We start from the raw sequence: 12,690 nt of genomic DNA, 5'->3' as shown, positions 1-12,690 counted from the left end.
TTAAGGTTCCCTAACTCCTCTTTATTTCATATTCCACTACATTTTAAAGACGCCTTCCGATTTTGACGTCACAACATCATCGATATATTTTCCCGTTTGCAATCAAGAGACATGGCTAGGTGAAGTAGAGCTCATCTGTTTCAAAGTATAACGTAGGGACTGTGTAGTCAGCACTACGCCCAGTCGCCTTGATTTTAAATTGGGTCAGGCTATTCTTCAGTGGTGAAAGTACTGTGGGATGTCCTACAGTCTCGAGCCCGCGACTCCAGACTTTTAAATAAGCAGTCCTACGATAATTCATCCGACCACGGGGTCCCTACGTCTCAGCTAATTTTATAAGGACTTCACTCCCCTTCTACACAATGAGAGTTAATAATGTAAAGCACTAACGCTAACATAACCAGGTAAAGTTGATTATTCAACATACTCAGCGATGTCAGAATGCAGTCAGTCAACTAAAAGATTTTGTTTTTTTATAAAATAGCTAGAATAATAATATTATTATGGTTAGAAAATATGTATACCCCGTACCCCCGTACTTTTAATTCGTCAAAATATATTATTGTTAAACTGTTGTGTATATTTACCAATACATATAATAATATGTGCATATATTTTTTTCCATGTTCTTTTCTTAAGGTATGCGAAATAGAAAAAAAACTGTGTCAGCAATCAAACATTTTTAGGCGTAATAAATAGGCCCTACTCCGTTGCCTGTATTAAAACAATAAGATGCAAGCAATGCATAGAATGAGTTGTTTACTTTTAAGTTTTTATACTCCATAGCGATGATGCAATGAATGACACTACACGCAGCCATATATATATATATATATACATATATATATATATATATATATATATATATATATATATATATGTGTGTGTGTGTGTGCGTACGTGTACGTGTACGTGTGTGTCTAGGTGTATGAAAGAAAGCAAACTAATTTTATTTTCTAAATTTCAGTGCATTCAAAAGCTTGCTATTAGAAAGGTTTGTGTTGTATTTATTTTATTTTGTACTTTTTAGTGATTCCTAAGGGGTCATCCTTAATGACGTCACGCTTTTTTGACAATTTTTACCTCCCCCCTTTCTCCCCGTTGCACATTGTCATAAAAAGCCATACCCCCTAAAATGATGTCACACCTCAGCTTACAACCGCCCTCAAAATTTTTCCTAAAACATTGATATTTTTCCAAAATCTAGTCAGAACTCTGTCATAGAGTATTTTAATCAATTGATATTACAATTTATTAAAACAGTTATCTAACACGAGAAAGAACGGTTAAAACTATTTTTCTAACTTTTCTTTTTTCTAATGCAAAAGTGTGACGTCACACCATCTGAACACACCCGCCCTTTCCATCATCACACACCGTCACAAAATTAACATCCCCTTGAAAGAAGCCGTCCGTGATCATATTTTACAGACGAAAGCAAGTTATTATTTTGTTTTACCTCCCCTTGATTCAAACCGTTTACAAACGTTATTACTTGCCCCTAATAGCCTTTACTAGATCGACCATCTCCGCGATTGTAAACATTCGGTGTGAACCACAGCTCATTAAACTGATCAGGTTATAGCGTCTAGCAGTCTAGCTAGCTATCTCCCCTTCTGTTATTGAATATGGTATTCTATCGAGTGAGTTAATTTTGTTACCTCCCCTCTGTTTAGAAACGGTTTAATCATATTTAATGACTAATGAAACATCTATTGAAATTTAAAAAAAATGGATTGACTTGTATTGTCAAATAAGCGTTACGTATCTGAAAAGTTTGGACGAAATCGCTTCATTAGAGGTTGGTACAAATTGAGTTACAAGATTTGCCACAAACCGACAAAATACAAACAAACAAACAGATGTTGCGAACTAAATAAAAGCTTGTAAAAAGAAGCAATTGTGACGAAGAAAACTTTATTCAAGTATACAATTCTACGAGAAAATTGTAGCAGATTATATTTATAACTAAATCTTGAAATTAAAAAAAAACACATGTTTATTTTGATTTAGAGCCAAAAAGTATTCAATTGTTTAGACTATTAAAAAAAATTAGTATTAAATCATGTCACAAATTTTAAGTCAACACGATCTGCGTTGTCGATGGCAGGTCACCATCCTGTGAAAGAATATGAATTAAAAATTAATGAATTTTGCTAAATTAGCCGTGTAAAAGCATATCAATGTGTGTATAACATATACTATAATATTTTAACCGAAATCTTAATTGTCAAGTTGAACCATACATATGCAGTCACTATGACGGATTTTCCTTTACCTAATTAGAATTTTTTTTTCACTAATTGCTACTTCAATCGTGAGCACATTTCTTACATAGATATTATTTCAAACATACATTAAAATTGTTTGACACAGCAACGTCTATTATCTTTAACATACCAATCGATTTAAATTTGAATTTGCTTATTCTCAAATTCAGAAGAGCGGTACAATTTAAAACATTTACTACATTTTGTATAAAACATAAGTGACTTTCCACTAATTAACCCGTAATTTACAGTTCGCAACTGATTTAAAAGTTTTAAAACTTTATAACACTGCAATAATGTCAACATACCTCACATCAGTCATGTGTCTTTAGCCTTTCTTGCAATGTTTTCCTAAAATTAAACAAATACAATGTTGATAAATTCAACTAGATCTTTGAATCTTTGAGGGAAAATGCTATTTTTATGTGTGCTTTAATTGTATTTAAATTCAAAATTTAATCAATAGTTACTTGGTCTCATGGTGGTTGAGGTTGACTGAGGAGGCTCAGTGGTTGCCTCAGCTTAAATGAAAAAAACTCGTTATTTTATCGTTAATTAGTTAATCAATTTAAATTTAGATCGTAATATTTTTTTATTCAACAAATCAATCTGTACATGGTTCTGCTAACATTATTTGTCATTTATTGTGAGAACCAACATAAAAACAGAGACAAATATAATTACAGCCGAATAGATAGAGTATTTTAAGTATGTGCACTACAGGCTATTAGGGTGTAGGTTTGGATGTGGGTATGGGTGTGGGTATGGATGTGGGTATTGATGTAGAAATGGATGTAGAAATGAGTGTAGGTATGGATTTTAGTATATAAGTAGGTATGGATGTAGTTTTGGATGTAGGTATAGATGTATGTATGAGTGGAGTGTTGTGTGAAAGGCTGGATTGGATGGGAAGGTCTGGGTTAATCGGATTTGTGGTTTGTGGGTGTTTGCGTGGGTCTGTGGATGGGTGTATGAATGGATGAGTAAAATATAAATAGCAAATTTATAATAAAGCCACATTTAAAACCCTTCTGCTTTGTTCAATACTATTTCTAATAACTCAAATGGGTATTGCAAAATTCTTGCTATTGTGTACACAAGTTATAATAATTTCTCTGTAAACCAAAAATGTCATATTAAATTTAGCTTTCAATACAACTAAAACTCCATTTACGGTAAAATTCTGCAATGGTTAAAACAATTAGCCAAAGTTTAAAGATTATATACAGATTTAAAAAAACAATGTGGGTTTAAATAGCGATGTAGAAATAGCGATGAATGATTATGAATACAATCTAATATAGACTGAGAGAGTTAAACTTCGTTGAGCCTTGTTGATCTCAGAAGGCCACTAAAGGTTGACGTATTTTAAAGTTAAAGTGATATACACAGCTATCACACTAGTAGACATAAAAAGTTTAGTACTAGTTTAACAACACTCACTGGTACACACAACTGTTATACTAAACTGCAACACACACTGCTCTAAGTAATGTGTGTGTAGGTCAACATGAACTATCTGCCAAACACATGTAAGAAAATGTAAATGCAAATTGTGAAAAACTAACAGAGCTAATGTACAACATGATCTTAATGTGAGGTTTTATCTTCCCGCATAAAAGCAAACTCAAGCTAGACTCCTTATTCGCCGGATGGTGGTGGTATAATTCATTGCGATCACCTACTTGTAAGTAGATTGCTGAGAATGTATTTTCGGGGTGTAAAAGTAAAACTTGAATCAGAAAGATTAAGTACGGTGAAGTGATTTAAGATTTTAAAACAACAAAAAAAAAATCTTATAAACAAACAATCATGTGCAGATAAAAAGAAATGCAGAATCACCGGAACAAATGAAATTAATGCAGCTGTTAACTAAAGTTTTTGTGTAAGCAGATCAAAATACATTGTACTAAAACCTAGAACCAAAAGATATTTAATAGAAAATTCCAAAACAGCATTTTGTAAAGCGCAGAAAATCAGAGCTGCTAAAGGCATACATGACTGATTTCATACTTGATTATTTTAAGAAGAGAACGATTACAATTTAGAAAAAATATATATCACATCTCTAATTTATTTGCAACAGACAACTACTTCCAATGAAACTTACCAGTAGTTGTGGATGGTGGTACTTCCTCAGTAGTTGTAGGAGAAACTAAATAAAACCATCGTTTACAAAATATATAATTAAAATAATAAGGACAAGACATTCTGTTATAAATATTTGTAATTAATCTCAGCAAAAGCTTTATATTAAGAATTGTATACATTTTATAGATAAAGATAGATAGCATGCATTGATGACAAGAAGCCTTTGTACACGAAGGTAATTGTCAGCGGCGTAGGCAGGGGGGTTGGGAGGGGGGGGGGTTAAAACCCCCCTCATGGATCCCTCTATAAATAACTTACTGTCTAAATACCACTGTTACTTATTTAAACCTATTTCTGAATCAGCATTTATGTGTATTGTTTATGCATGTTTAGAACAGTCATCTAAAAACTGACGCTATATTCACTGAGTTGGTATCCCCCCCACCTCACCACCTAAAACGGGACTGACGGTAAAAAATTATGTAGAGCGACATTATCGTCACACCTAGGTATACGCTGGGTAGGATAATTGACCTAAAGTGATCGGGCAGTGGTGAATGATGTTGAACCCCGCCCCCCCCCCTGAACTGATCTGTTAAGTACATTTGGGAAAACGCGTAATGATGTACGAAAGTACCATGCCGCCAGAATCATAGCTTTTAAAAAAAGGTAAAGCTCTGTAAATATTGTTTTTGTAATTACCAGTAAATAGATGTTTGATCAGTATAGTGATCTAACCCATACCTTATCATTATGTTAAAAAATGATCTTTAAAGAACACAAAAAAATTGTAGCTAATTTAAAAATGAATTATCTGAACTGTAAGATTAACATTATAGTTTTATGTAGGCTATTACCCAGAATGTTCCACCAATTAGATATATCTAGTTATTTTAGATTGAAAACATTGATTTTATACCAACTGTGATTGCAAAAACTATCTTTATGCTGTACAATTTTAGCATTTATGACGACAATGTATTAATTCTGATTGTAGACAACATATTTTTGAAAAAGCGAATAGTGTTAAGGTACTATAATACATACTTAAGTACTTATTGATCTGTTTTGACATTTACTATTAAATTTGTAGAAATATACATATTTATATTAAGATAACGATTATATCCCCTAGTTAAGCCTAGTTGGCTTGTCTTAATTAATATTCTATAAATCATTATGTCAAATTGCTTTTTTTTTTACAAGAAATACAAGACAGACTGTGTTGCGTTCATTGTTTTTGGTTATATTGTGCGTTATTTTGTTTGATTTTTTTGTTTAGAGTGAGAAATTGTTTAGTTTTGTTGGCCTACATAGTGTTTTTTTGTTATTTCTTCAGAGTACTAGACCTAGTTTCAATTTATTTTACATCATAACGAAAAGAGTTTCTTCCAGGCATCTCTTCGAACGAAATGGAAGTTATATACAAAATATATACTTTTACCAGAGTCCGTTCATCGGAAATTTTAGTCCGCCCCCCCCCCCCCCCCTTCAAAAAATTTCAAATGCCCCCCGGAGAAAAATATATGTATATATATATATATATATATATATATATATATATATATATATATATATATATATATATATATATATATATATATATATATATATATATATATATGTATATATATATATAATTTGAACCCCTCCCCAGGAGACGATCCTGACTACGCCACTGGTAACTGTAGACTTTAAAGGCTGCTGGCCAACTTTAATTTTATTGCGTCAAAGTATTACATTATCTCAACATGTGTTTAGTGTGTAGTAGCCTGGAAAGAAAATTTACTCAATTTAAACGTAAAAGATAGACTTACGGCGTTGCATGCATAGATAATGGTAACTATAACTACAAAGACTGTTCTCCAATCCAGTTCCATGAATCAGGACACAATACCACAAAGGCGTCGTAATTGGGAAGTTACTTGCCCACATGTCGTTCGTTATTTGAGCTGGTTGCTCGGTCTCAGCCCACGAATAGTGTGAACCGTCCTGACTTCTGAGAGCCCCAATCCAGACAGGCATGTCCGCTACAGATTGAAAAATTCTACGTTTAACCTTAAATTGTACGTTTAGCCTTGAAAATTCTACGTTTAACCTTGAAAATTGTACGTTTAGCCTTGAAAAATAATTAAAAAAAAAACGTCTATAAATTAAAAAAAAAACATAAACCAAAATGATTATATCATAACGTTTCTATTTATTATGTTTATATACCAAAATGTAATGTATTTATTAAGCTTATTAATGTGTATCACAGCAATAGATCCTAGATTTTCAAATGAACAATCTAGTGGTTACTAACGAATTTTCTTCAGCCGTTCTTAGTACAGTAATAAAAAAATGGAATGTAAATGTTACCAAACTTATGCCATTTTAAAGAAAGCGACCTAACCGTACGTGTTATAGAAAAGACTGCCTTTATTTGGTTGAGTTGTGTTAATGTCGTTATGGTTGCCAGGGTTCCTCCCATGTCCTCACACCTAAACTAATTCAATGAAAATACCATGTAATGTAATATGGAACAAATAATATGTAACTCATTTGATCATTCTATTTGTGTCTTACTATAGAGTAATTCAAAATGTAACAACTATTTCTTTACAATCAAAATTAGGCAAATTGACATTGATGTTACAGCGTGATTTTATTATTTACTAAAATAGTATTCCATCTTTTAAACTCTAAACTAATTAACGGCTAATTTTTTTTTAATGTAAAGCGAAAGAAAATAAAATATAAAAACAACTTCAAGTTAAAAACAATTTTTTGACGCAAACTTTATTGTAAACCAAACAAATAACTATTGCTTTCAAAGTGTTATTATTGAAAGCAAAGCCGCAGTAATTAGGACCATAAAATTAACAAAACGGTGCTAAATACCCTTATGTCCGTCAAAAAAGTAGCACTAGTAAGTCCAACAAGTATAAACCGGTGGATAGAATTTATTTTTGTACTACTAGTAGCCTACTATGTAATCAACTAATAAACAATTTATTCTACAGCTCTATAATTGCATTCATTGACATAGTTCACATACATACGAATTGTTCGAACTGTTTTGAGATGATGAGTATGCGACATGTACCCAAGAACTACAAGTTAAACATTGAATCATAACTTTTTGCAAGATTTTCTGTTCAAGGAAAAACAATATTTATAGAATGTCAATGTAACGATACGCTGGTAAAACAGAGGTTTGTTCACAATACTCTCTTTATTAAATGTAGCACCTCTATATATGTATGGGATTTATAAGAATTAATTGAGGATATGGAAAGAAATAGATTTTCAGTTCAATAAAACCGCCTGTTTTACAAATATTTATTATAATACTAATAGAAACAGGTTTATTTTATTCAATGGCGTAGCCAGGATCGTCTAAAGGGGGGGGGGGGGTCCAATTTTTACCCGGGGACAAACTTTCGATTTGCCCCCCCACCCCCTCAAACTTTCGATTTGCACCCCCCCTCATACTTTTTATATATATACCGAGTCGTCTATACGGGGTTATGACCCCCCTAACCCCCCCCCCCCTGCCTACGCCACTGATTTTATTTTATAAAAAAAATATTCTTACCTCCGCCGAACCCCAATCTGTCCCGTCGTTCATCAACAGATAGGTTCTGCCACCCACAACCTGTGCATTAGCCCAATCTGAACCAAACGTCATTTAATATATAAAAAGTCAAATCAAGACAAAACAATAACAATTCATATTATTTGATATTAAAGTATTGCGCATTGTGTTATTCTTTGTTATTTCAAATATACAGCTTGCCATATTGCGTATGATATTAGTAAATTAATATTTTAAAGGAAAATGCAACCCAATTCTTTTTGGATTTACTTATTTCGATTTCTCTATCCAAGAAAAGAATACACAACAGAAGTTGTATGATTTTGGAGTTTTCAAAATAGGTTGCTGTCCCCAGCTTTCAAGACTGTCTGCTAGGGGGTTCGCACTCAAAACCTATAGGTTTAGCAACCATGGTCTTTACGTAATTGACCACGCAGTTACCTACAAACGATCAAAGACAACAGTTATTACAAGATTTTATTTAGTTTGTGACGTCGGTTTTTGTTTTGTAGGTTTTTAGCAAATCTTGAAACTCAATTTTGACACTCTTCTAATTCAGCGATTTCTTCCAAACTTTGCGGATCAGTTCCACTTCGATGACAATAAAACTCTATATCTTTTAATTTAACTAGATTCTTAATTAGTAATAAGAGATAATTAAAATGTTTCGAAATTAAGGGGAGATAACAATATCAAATCACTCGATAGACTACTATATTCAATAACAGAAGGGAAAATAACTAGGTAGATGCTATCACTCGACCAGTCTTACAATAGTAGATCCGGTAGATGAAGTGAAGGCTATTAGTGGCAGATAATATAGATTTTAAATGTTTTGAAACTAAGGGGAGGTAGCAAAGTTAAGAACTTGCTGTCGTCTGTAAAATATGATCACGGACGGCTGCTTTCACGGGACATCTAATCGTCTTTTACATATCGCGAGCTACTGATGTCGTTTTAAGGCAAATATTTTTGTCGTATCGTTTTAACAAATTAGGAATCAGCAAAAAGTAGAAAAGAAAACAAATAAAAATACCTTTATAGTAACAAACTTTTAAATGCACTGAAAATCAGAGAAATAAATGAATTTTCTTCTTTCGCAGCTCATGAGAAATTCTACATCGTTGAGCGACCATCAACCCCCCCCCCACACACACACACACTTCCCCCCACCCAACCGGATTGGCGTATATATCAAAGCAGTATGCCCTCATCGCCAGAGGTCAATATTGTGTTACGAGAAAAATGGCCCGTTGAGGAAGGATACACCGGGCGCTAGGATGATAGTGCTGTCTCTTTTCTCTAAACTAAAACCAACCCACCCCCCCACACACACCACCCCCACCCCCACCCCTCCCACCCACCCCACACACCACCCTCCAACCCCACCCACCCCCACCCCACCCCCCCACCCCCACCCCCAAAAAAACATGTCTACCGTCCCATTCAACGAAATATAATTATATACTTTTTCCAGTGTCCGCCCCCTTCCCGAAAATTCTACCCCCGCCCCCGAAAATTTCAAGTACCCCCACCCCTCTCCGGGGAGGAAAAAGTCTGAAAGAAACACTGGTGTCGCGCTTAGCCACTACGCGAAGAATTGCATTAAAGAAATTGCGAGAAAACCACTTTTTAGATTAGACACATTAATTAGGCGGTAATTTTATTATAGAGTATCGATGAGGAAACCACCCCACCCACCCCCCCACACACACCACCCCCCCCCCCCACCCCCTACCCCCCACCCCCCCACTCCCAAAAAAATCATGTCTACCGTCCCATTCAACGAAATATAATTATATACTTTTTCCAGTGTCCGCCCCCCTTCCCGAAAATTCTACCCCCGCCCCCGAAAATTTCAATTACTCACGCCTCTCCGGGGAGGAAAAAGTCTGAAAGAAACACTGGTGTCGCGCTTAGCCACTACCCGAAGAATTGCATTAAAGAAATTGCAAGAAAACCACTTTTTAGATTAGACACATTAATTAGGCGGTAATTTTATTATAGAGTATCGATGAAGAAATTTCTTTTGAGTTGGGGAGGGGGGGGGCTCAGACGTTCTTACGCGGGGGGTGGGGCTTCGCCCCTACCCGAAGAATTGTATGCAAGAAACTCTTTACGCAAACCATTTAGATTAGACAACATTTCCTTTTTATTCAATGTTTACGCGATAATCAATGACGTCATTATATTACTGTGTGCACTTTCCGCCTTGAGATTATTTTCAACTCCATGCTAAATGTGTCGACGTCATACTTCGTTTTTCGAAATACTGTGCATGTTTTTAATTTCCTTGTCTTTTCTCTAGAGCGTTCTTGTCAGATAGAATTTTTGCTTATGTTTTCTCTAGAGCGTTCTTGTCAGACAGAGCGTTCTTGTCAGATAGATAGATAGTCAGACAGCGAAACTATTATTATAAATGAGAATTTTTTTGGAATGATAGATCAGTATGAGTATTACAGAGACACTTCTCCCACGGTCGTTTCTATTTATGTCCATATGTGACTACAATGTGAACTTTTGACTTCGCAGCTAAAGATGGAGCACAGTAAAGTAAGCAGTTAAAAGAAACCAAGTTTACACACGTTATAATAATCTAGTTCTTATGCCATTTTATTTTCTCCATTTAATTTTTATATATACAATTGATGTTCATGTCTTTGAAGCTGTGTAAAACAATCAAATAAATAATTATTATTATTTTAAATTTAAGGATTGCCATAATTTAAAACAAAAATTGACCCAATCATATGTTGTACCATAAAGGATGAATCTATGCCAGAAAGAAATGTAACAAATCAATGTTTAAACATTGGAGTTCTGTGCAAGGCTGGTATTTTCAATATGGATGTTTAAAGAAACTGTTGTTGTGGTAAGGATTAGAAGGCCAATCGTGCATGGAATAATTCAGAGTGGTACTTGAGCATATAAGCAAGAAAATATTGTTTAGAGATTTATGTCTCGAGTATTCAATTTAAATCAGACATATGTTTTTGTGGGGTTTTAATTAAACGATTATATTAAACGAGCCAACCCGAGGCGCAGCATAAGCCGACATGTAGTTGTTTTATTTTCTACTTTTCAATAATTTACAAATTGTGAATTCGATAGTAGGCTCGGACTGAAAATTTGGTACTATGATATACTATCAGTAGCTCGTGAAGGACGATTATCCTCACCACCCCTTCTCTCCCCCAACCCCCTCCCCGCGAAAGCAGCCGTCCGTGACGACAGTGTACATAAGACAATGAGAAGATCAAACAGAACTTTTTATTAGCTCCCCTTACTTTCATAGCGTTTAAATAAACTAAATTATCTGTCATTAATAGCAGTCATTAATTCGACCCGGATCCACGATTGTAAAGATTCGGCGTGAACCACAGCTCACCAGACTAGTAGGGGTGATAGCGACATGGTCTGTTGCACATGCCTGGAGAGCGAGGGAGGGGGGTTGGAGGAAGGTTCAATAGTCGACTTAAATCGCAGTATATATATATATATATATATATATATATATATATATATATATATATATATATATATATATATATATATATATATTATTCGTGCGTTAACAACGATTACTTACCATTTGCTTGACACTGGCTGAGAAACAACCCCACTGCTATCAATGATTGAAAAACTACGAAGGCCATTGGAAATAAGTTTAAATGAATTCTGTAAAAAATGGGTAAAGAGATATATTGATTACATTTTCTGTGGGAGGATGTAAATCTGACTGGATCAACGCAATCTAGACTGCTTTCGTGTTCATCTGTTTCTATGAAGAGGCAAATGAAGGGATAGTGTAGTCAGAACTATGTCTTGTTTTTCTAACATGAATCAAGTAGTCATCGTATCTGGGAGGGCGCAGTGATATCCTTTATACTTGTTAAATATAATTGTATTTAATATCATCCGATATCTACAATCTGTAACCAAAACCATCAATACTTCTAATTTCTTATACTGCCTTCGTGATGCTGTATATCTTAAGAGTTTTAAAATAAAAAGTTATACAAATACATTTCCTTAAACCATTATCTGGTGCTTAGAACCAGATACTTAGAGACACAAATACAAGTTATTTAAAACAATCCAAAACATACGCGAGCATAGAAACAGTAAATGTTGGGAACAAAACTTTGGAAAAAAATTCTCACTTACCACAATACTGTAGTGCACTGTAATGTACCGTCTGCAGTACCCACGTAATTCACATACCCACTCATACAGTTTATATCATACATCGCCCAACTTCCTTAGCCAATCAAAACACGCAGCGAAAATGACGTAGAAACATTAAAAAGCATAGGCGTCTCCGTAGATGAAACTATTATTTTTTAACGTGGGCCATGAAACTAAAACTCGAAATTGTATAAAGAAAGAAGGAGAAAGAAACCATCTTGTAAAATTAGAGCTTTATCAAAAATAATATTTCGCTTTAATTATGTGTATAATTAATTATGGACAGCGTTGTCAAGGCGGTAGAGAGCGTGGCTGCTTATCTGAAGTCCTAAGTTCGAACCTCATACCCTTGCTGAAAACAGCAACCATTCTACAAGAGAAAATCAAACTACGGTGGAGTCCTTTAAGGCTTGTGTCACCGAACTTGTAACAAACGTAATGTTTCTCTTACGGTTCCTTTGGATTAAAAACTCTACGGTCGGTAGAGATATAACGAGATATAACGAGAAATAACGAGATATAACGAGATATAACGAGATATAACGAGATATAACGACATAT

The sequence above is a fragment of the Physella acuta genome, unplaced genomic scaffold, assembly GCF_028476545.2.
Source record: "Physella acuta isolate Inbredline_101_S28 unplaced genomic scaffold, ASM2847654v3 ptg000302l, whole genome shotgun sequence".
NCBI lineage: Eukaryota > Metazoa > Mollusca > Gastropoda > Physidae > Physella > Physella acuta.
Note: the sequence above shows the minus strand (reverse complement) of the source record.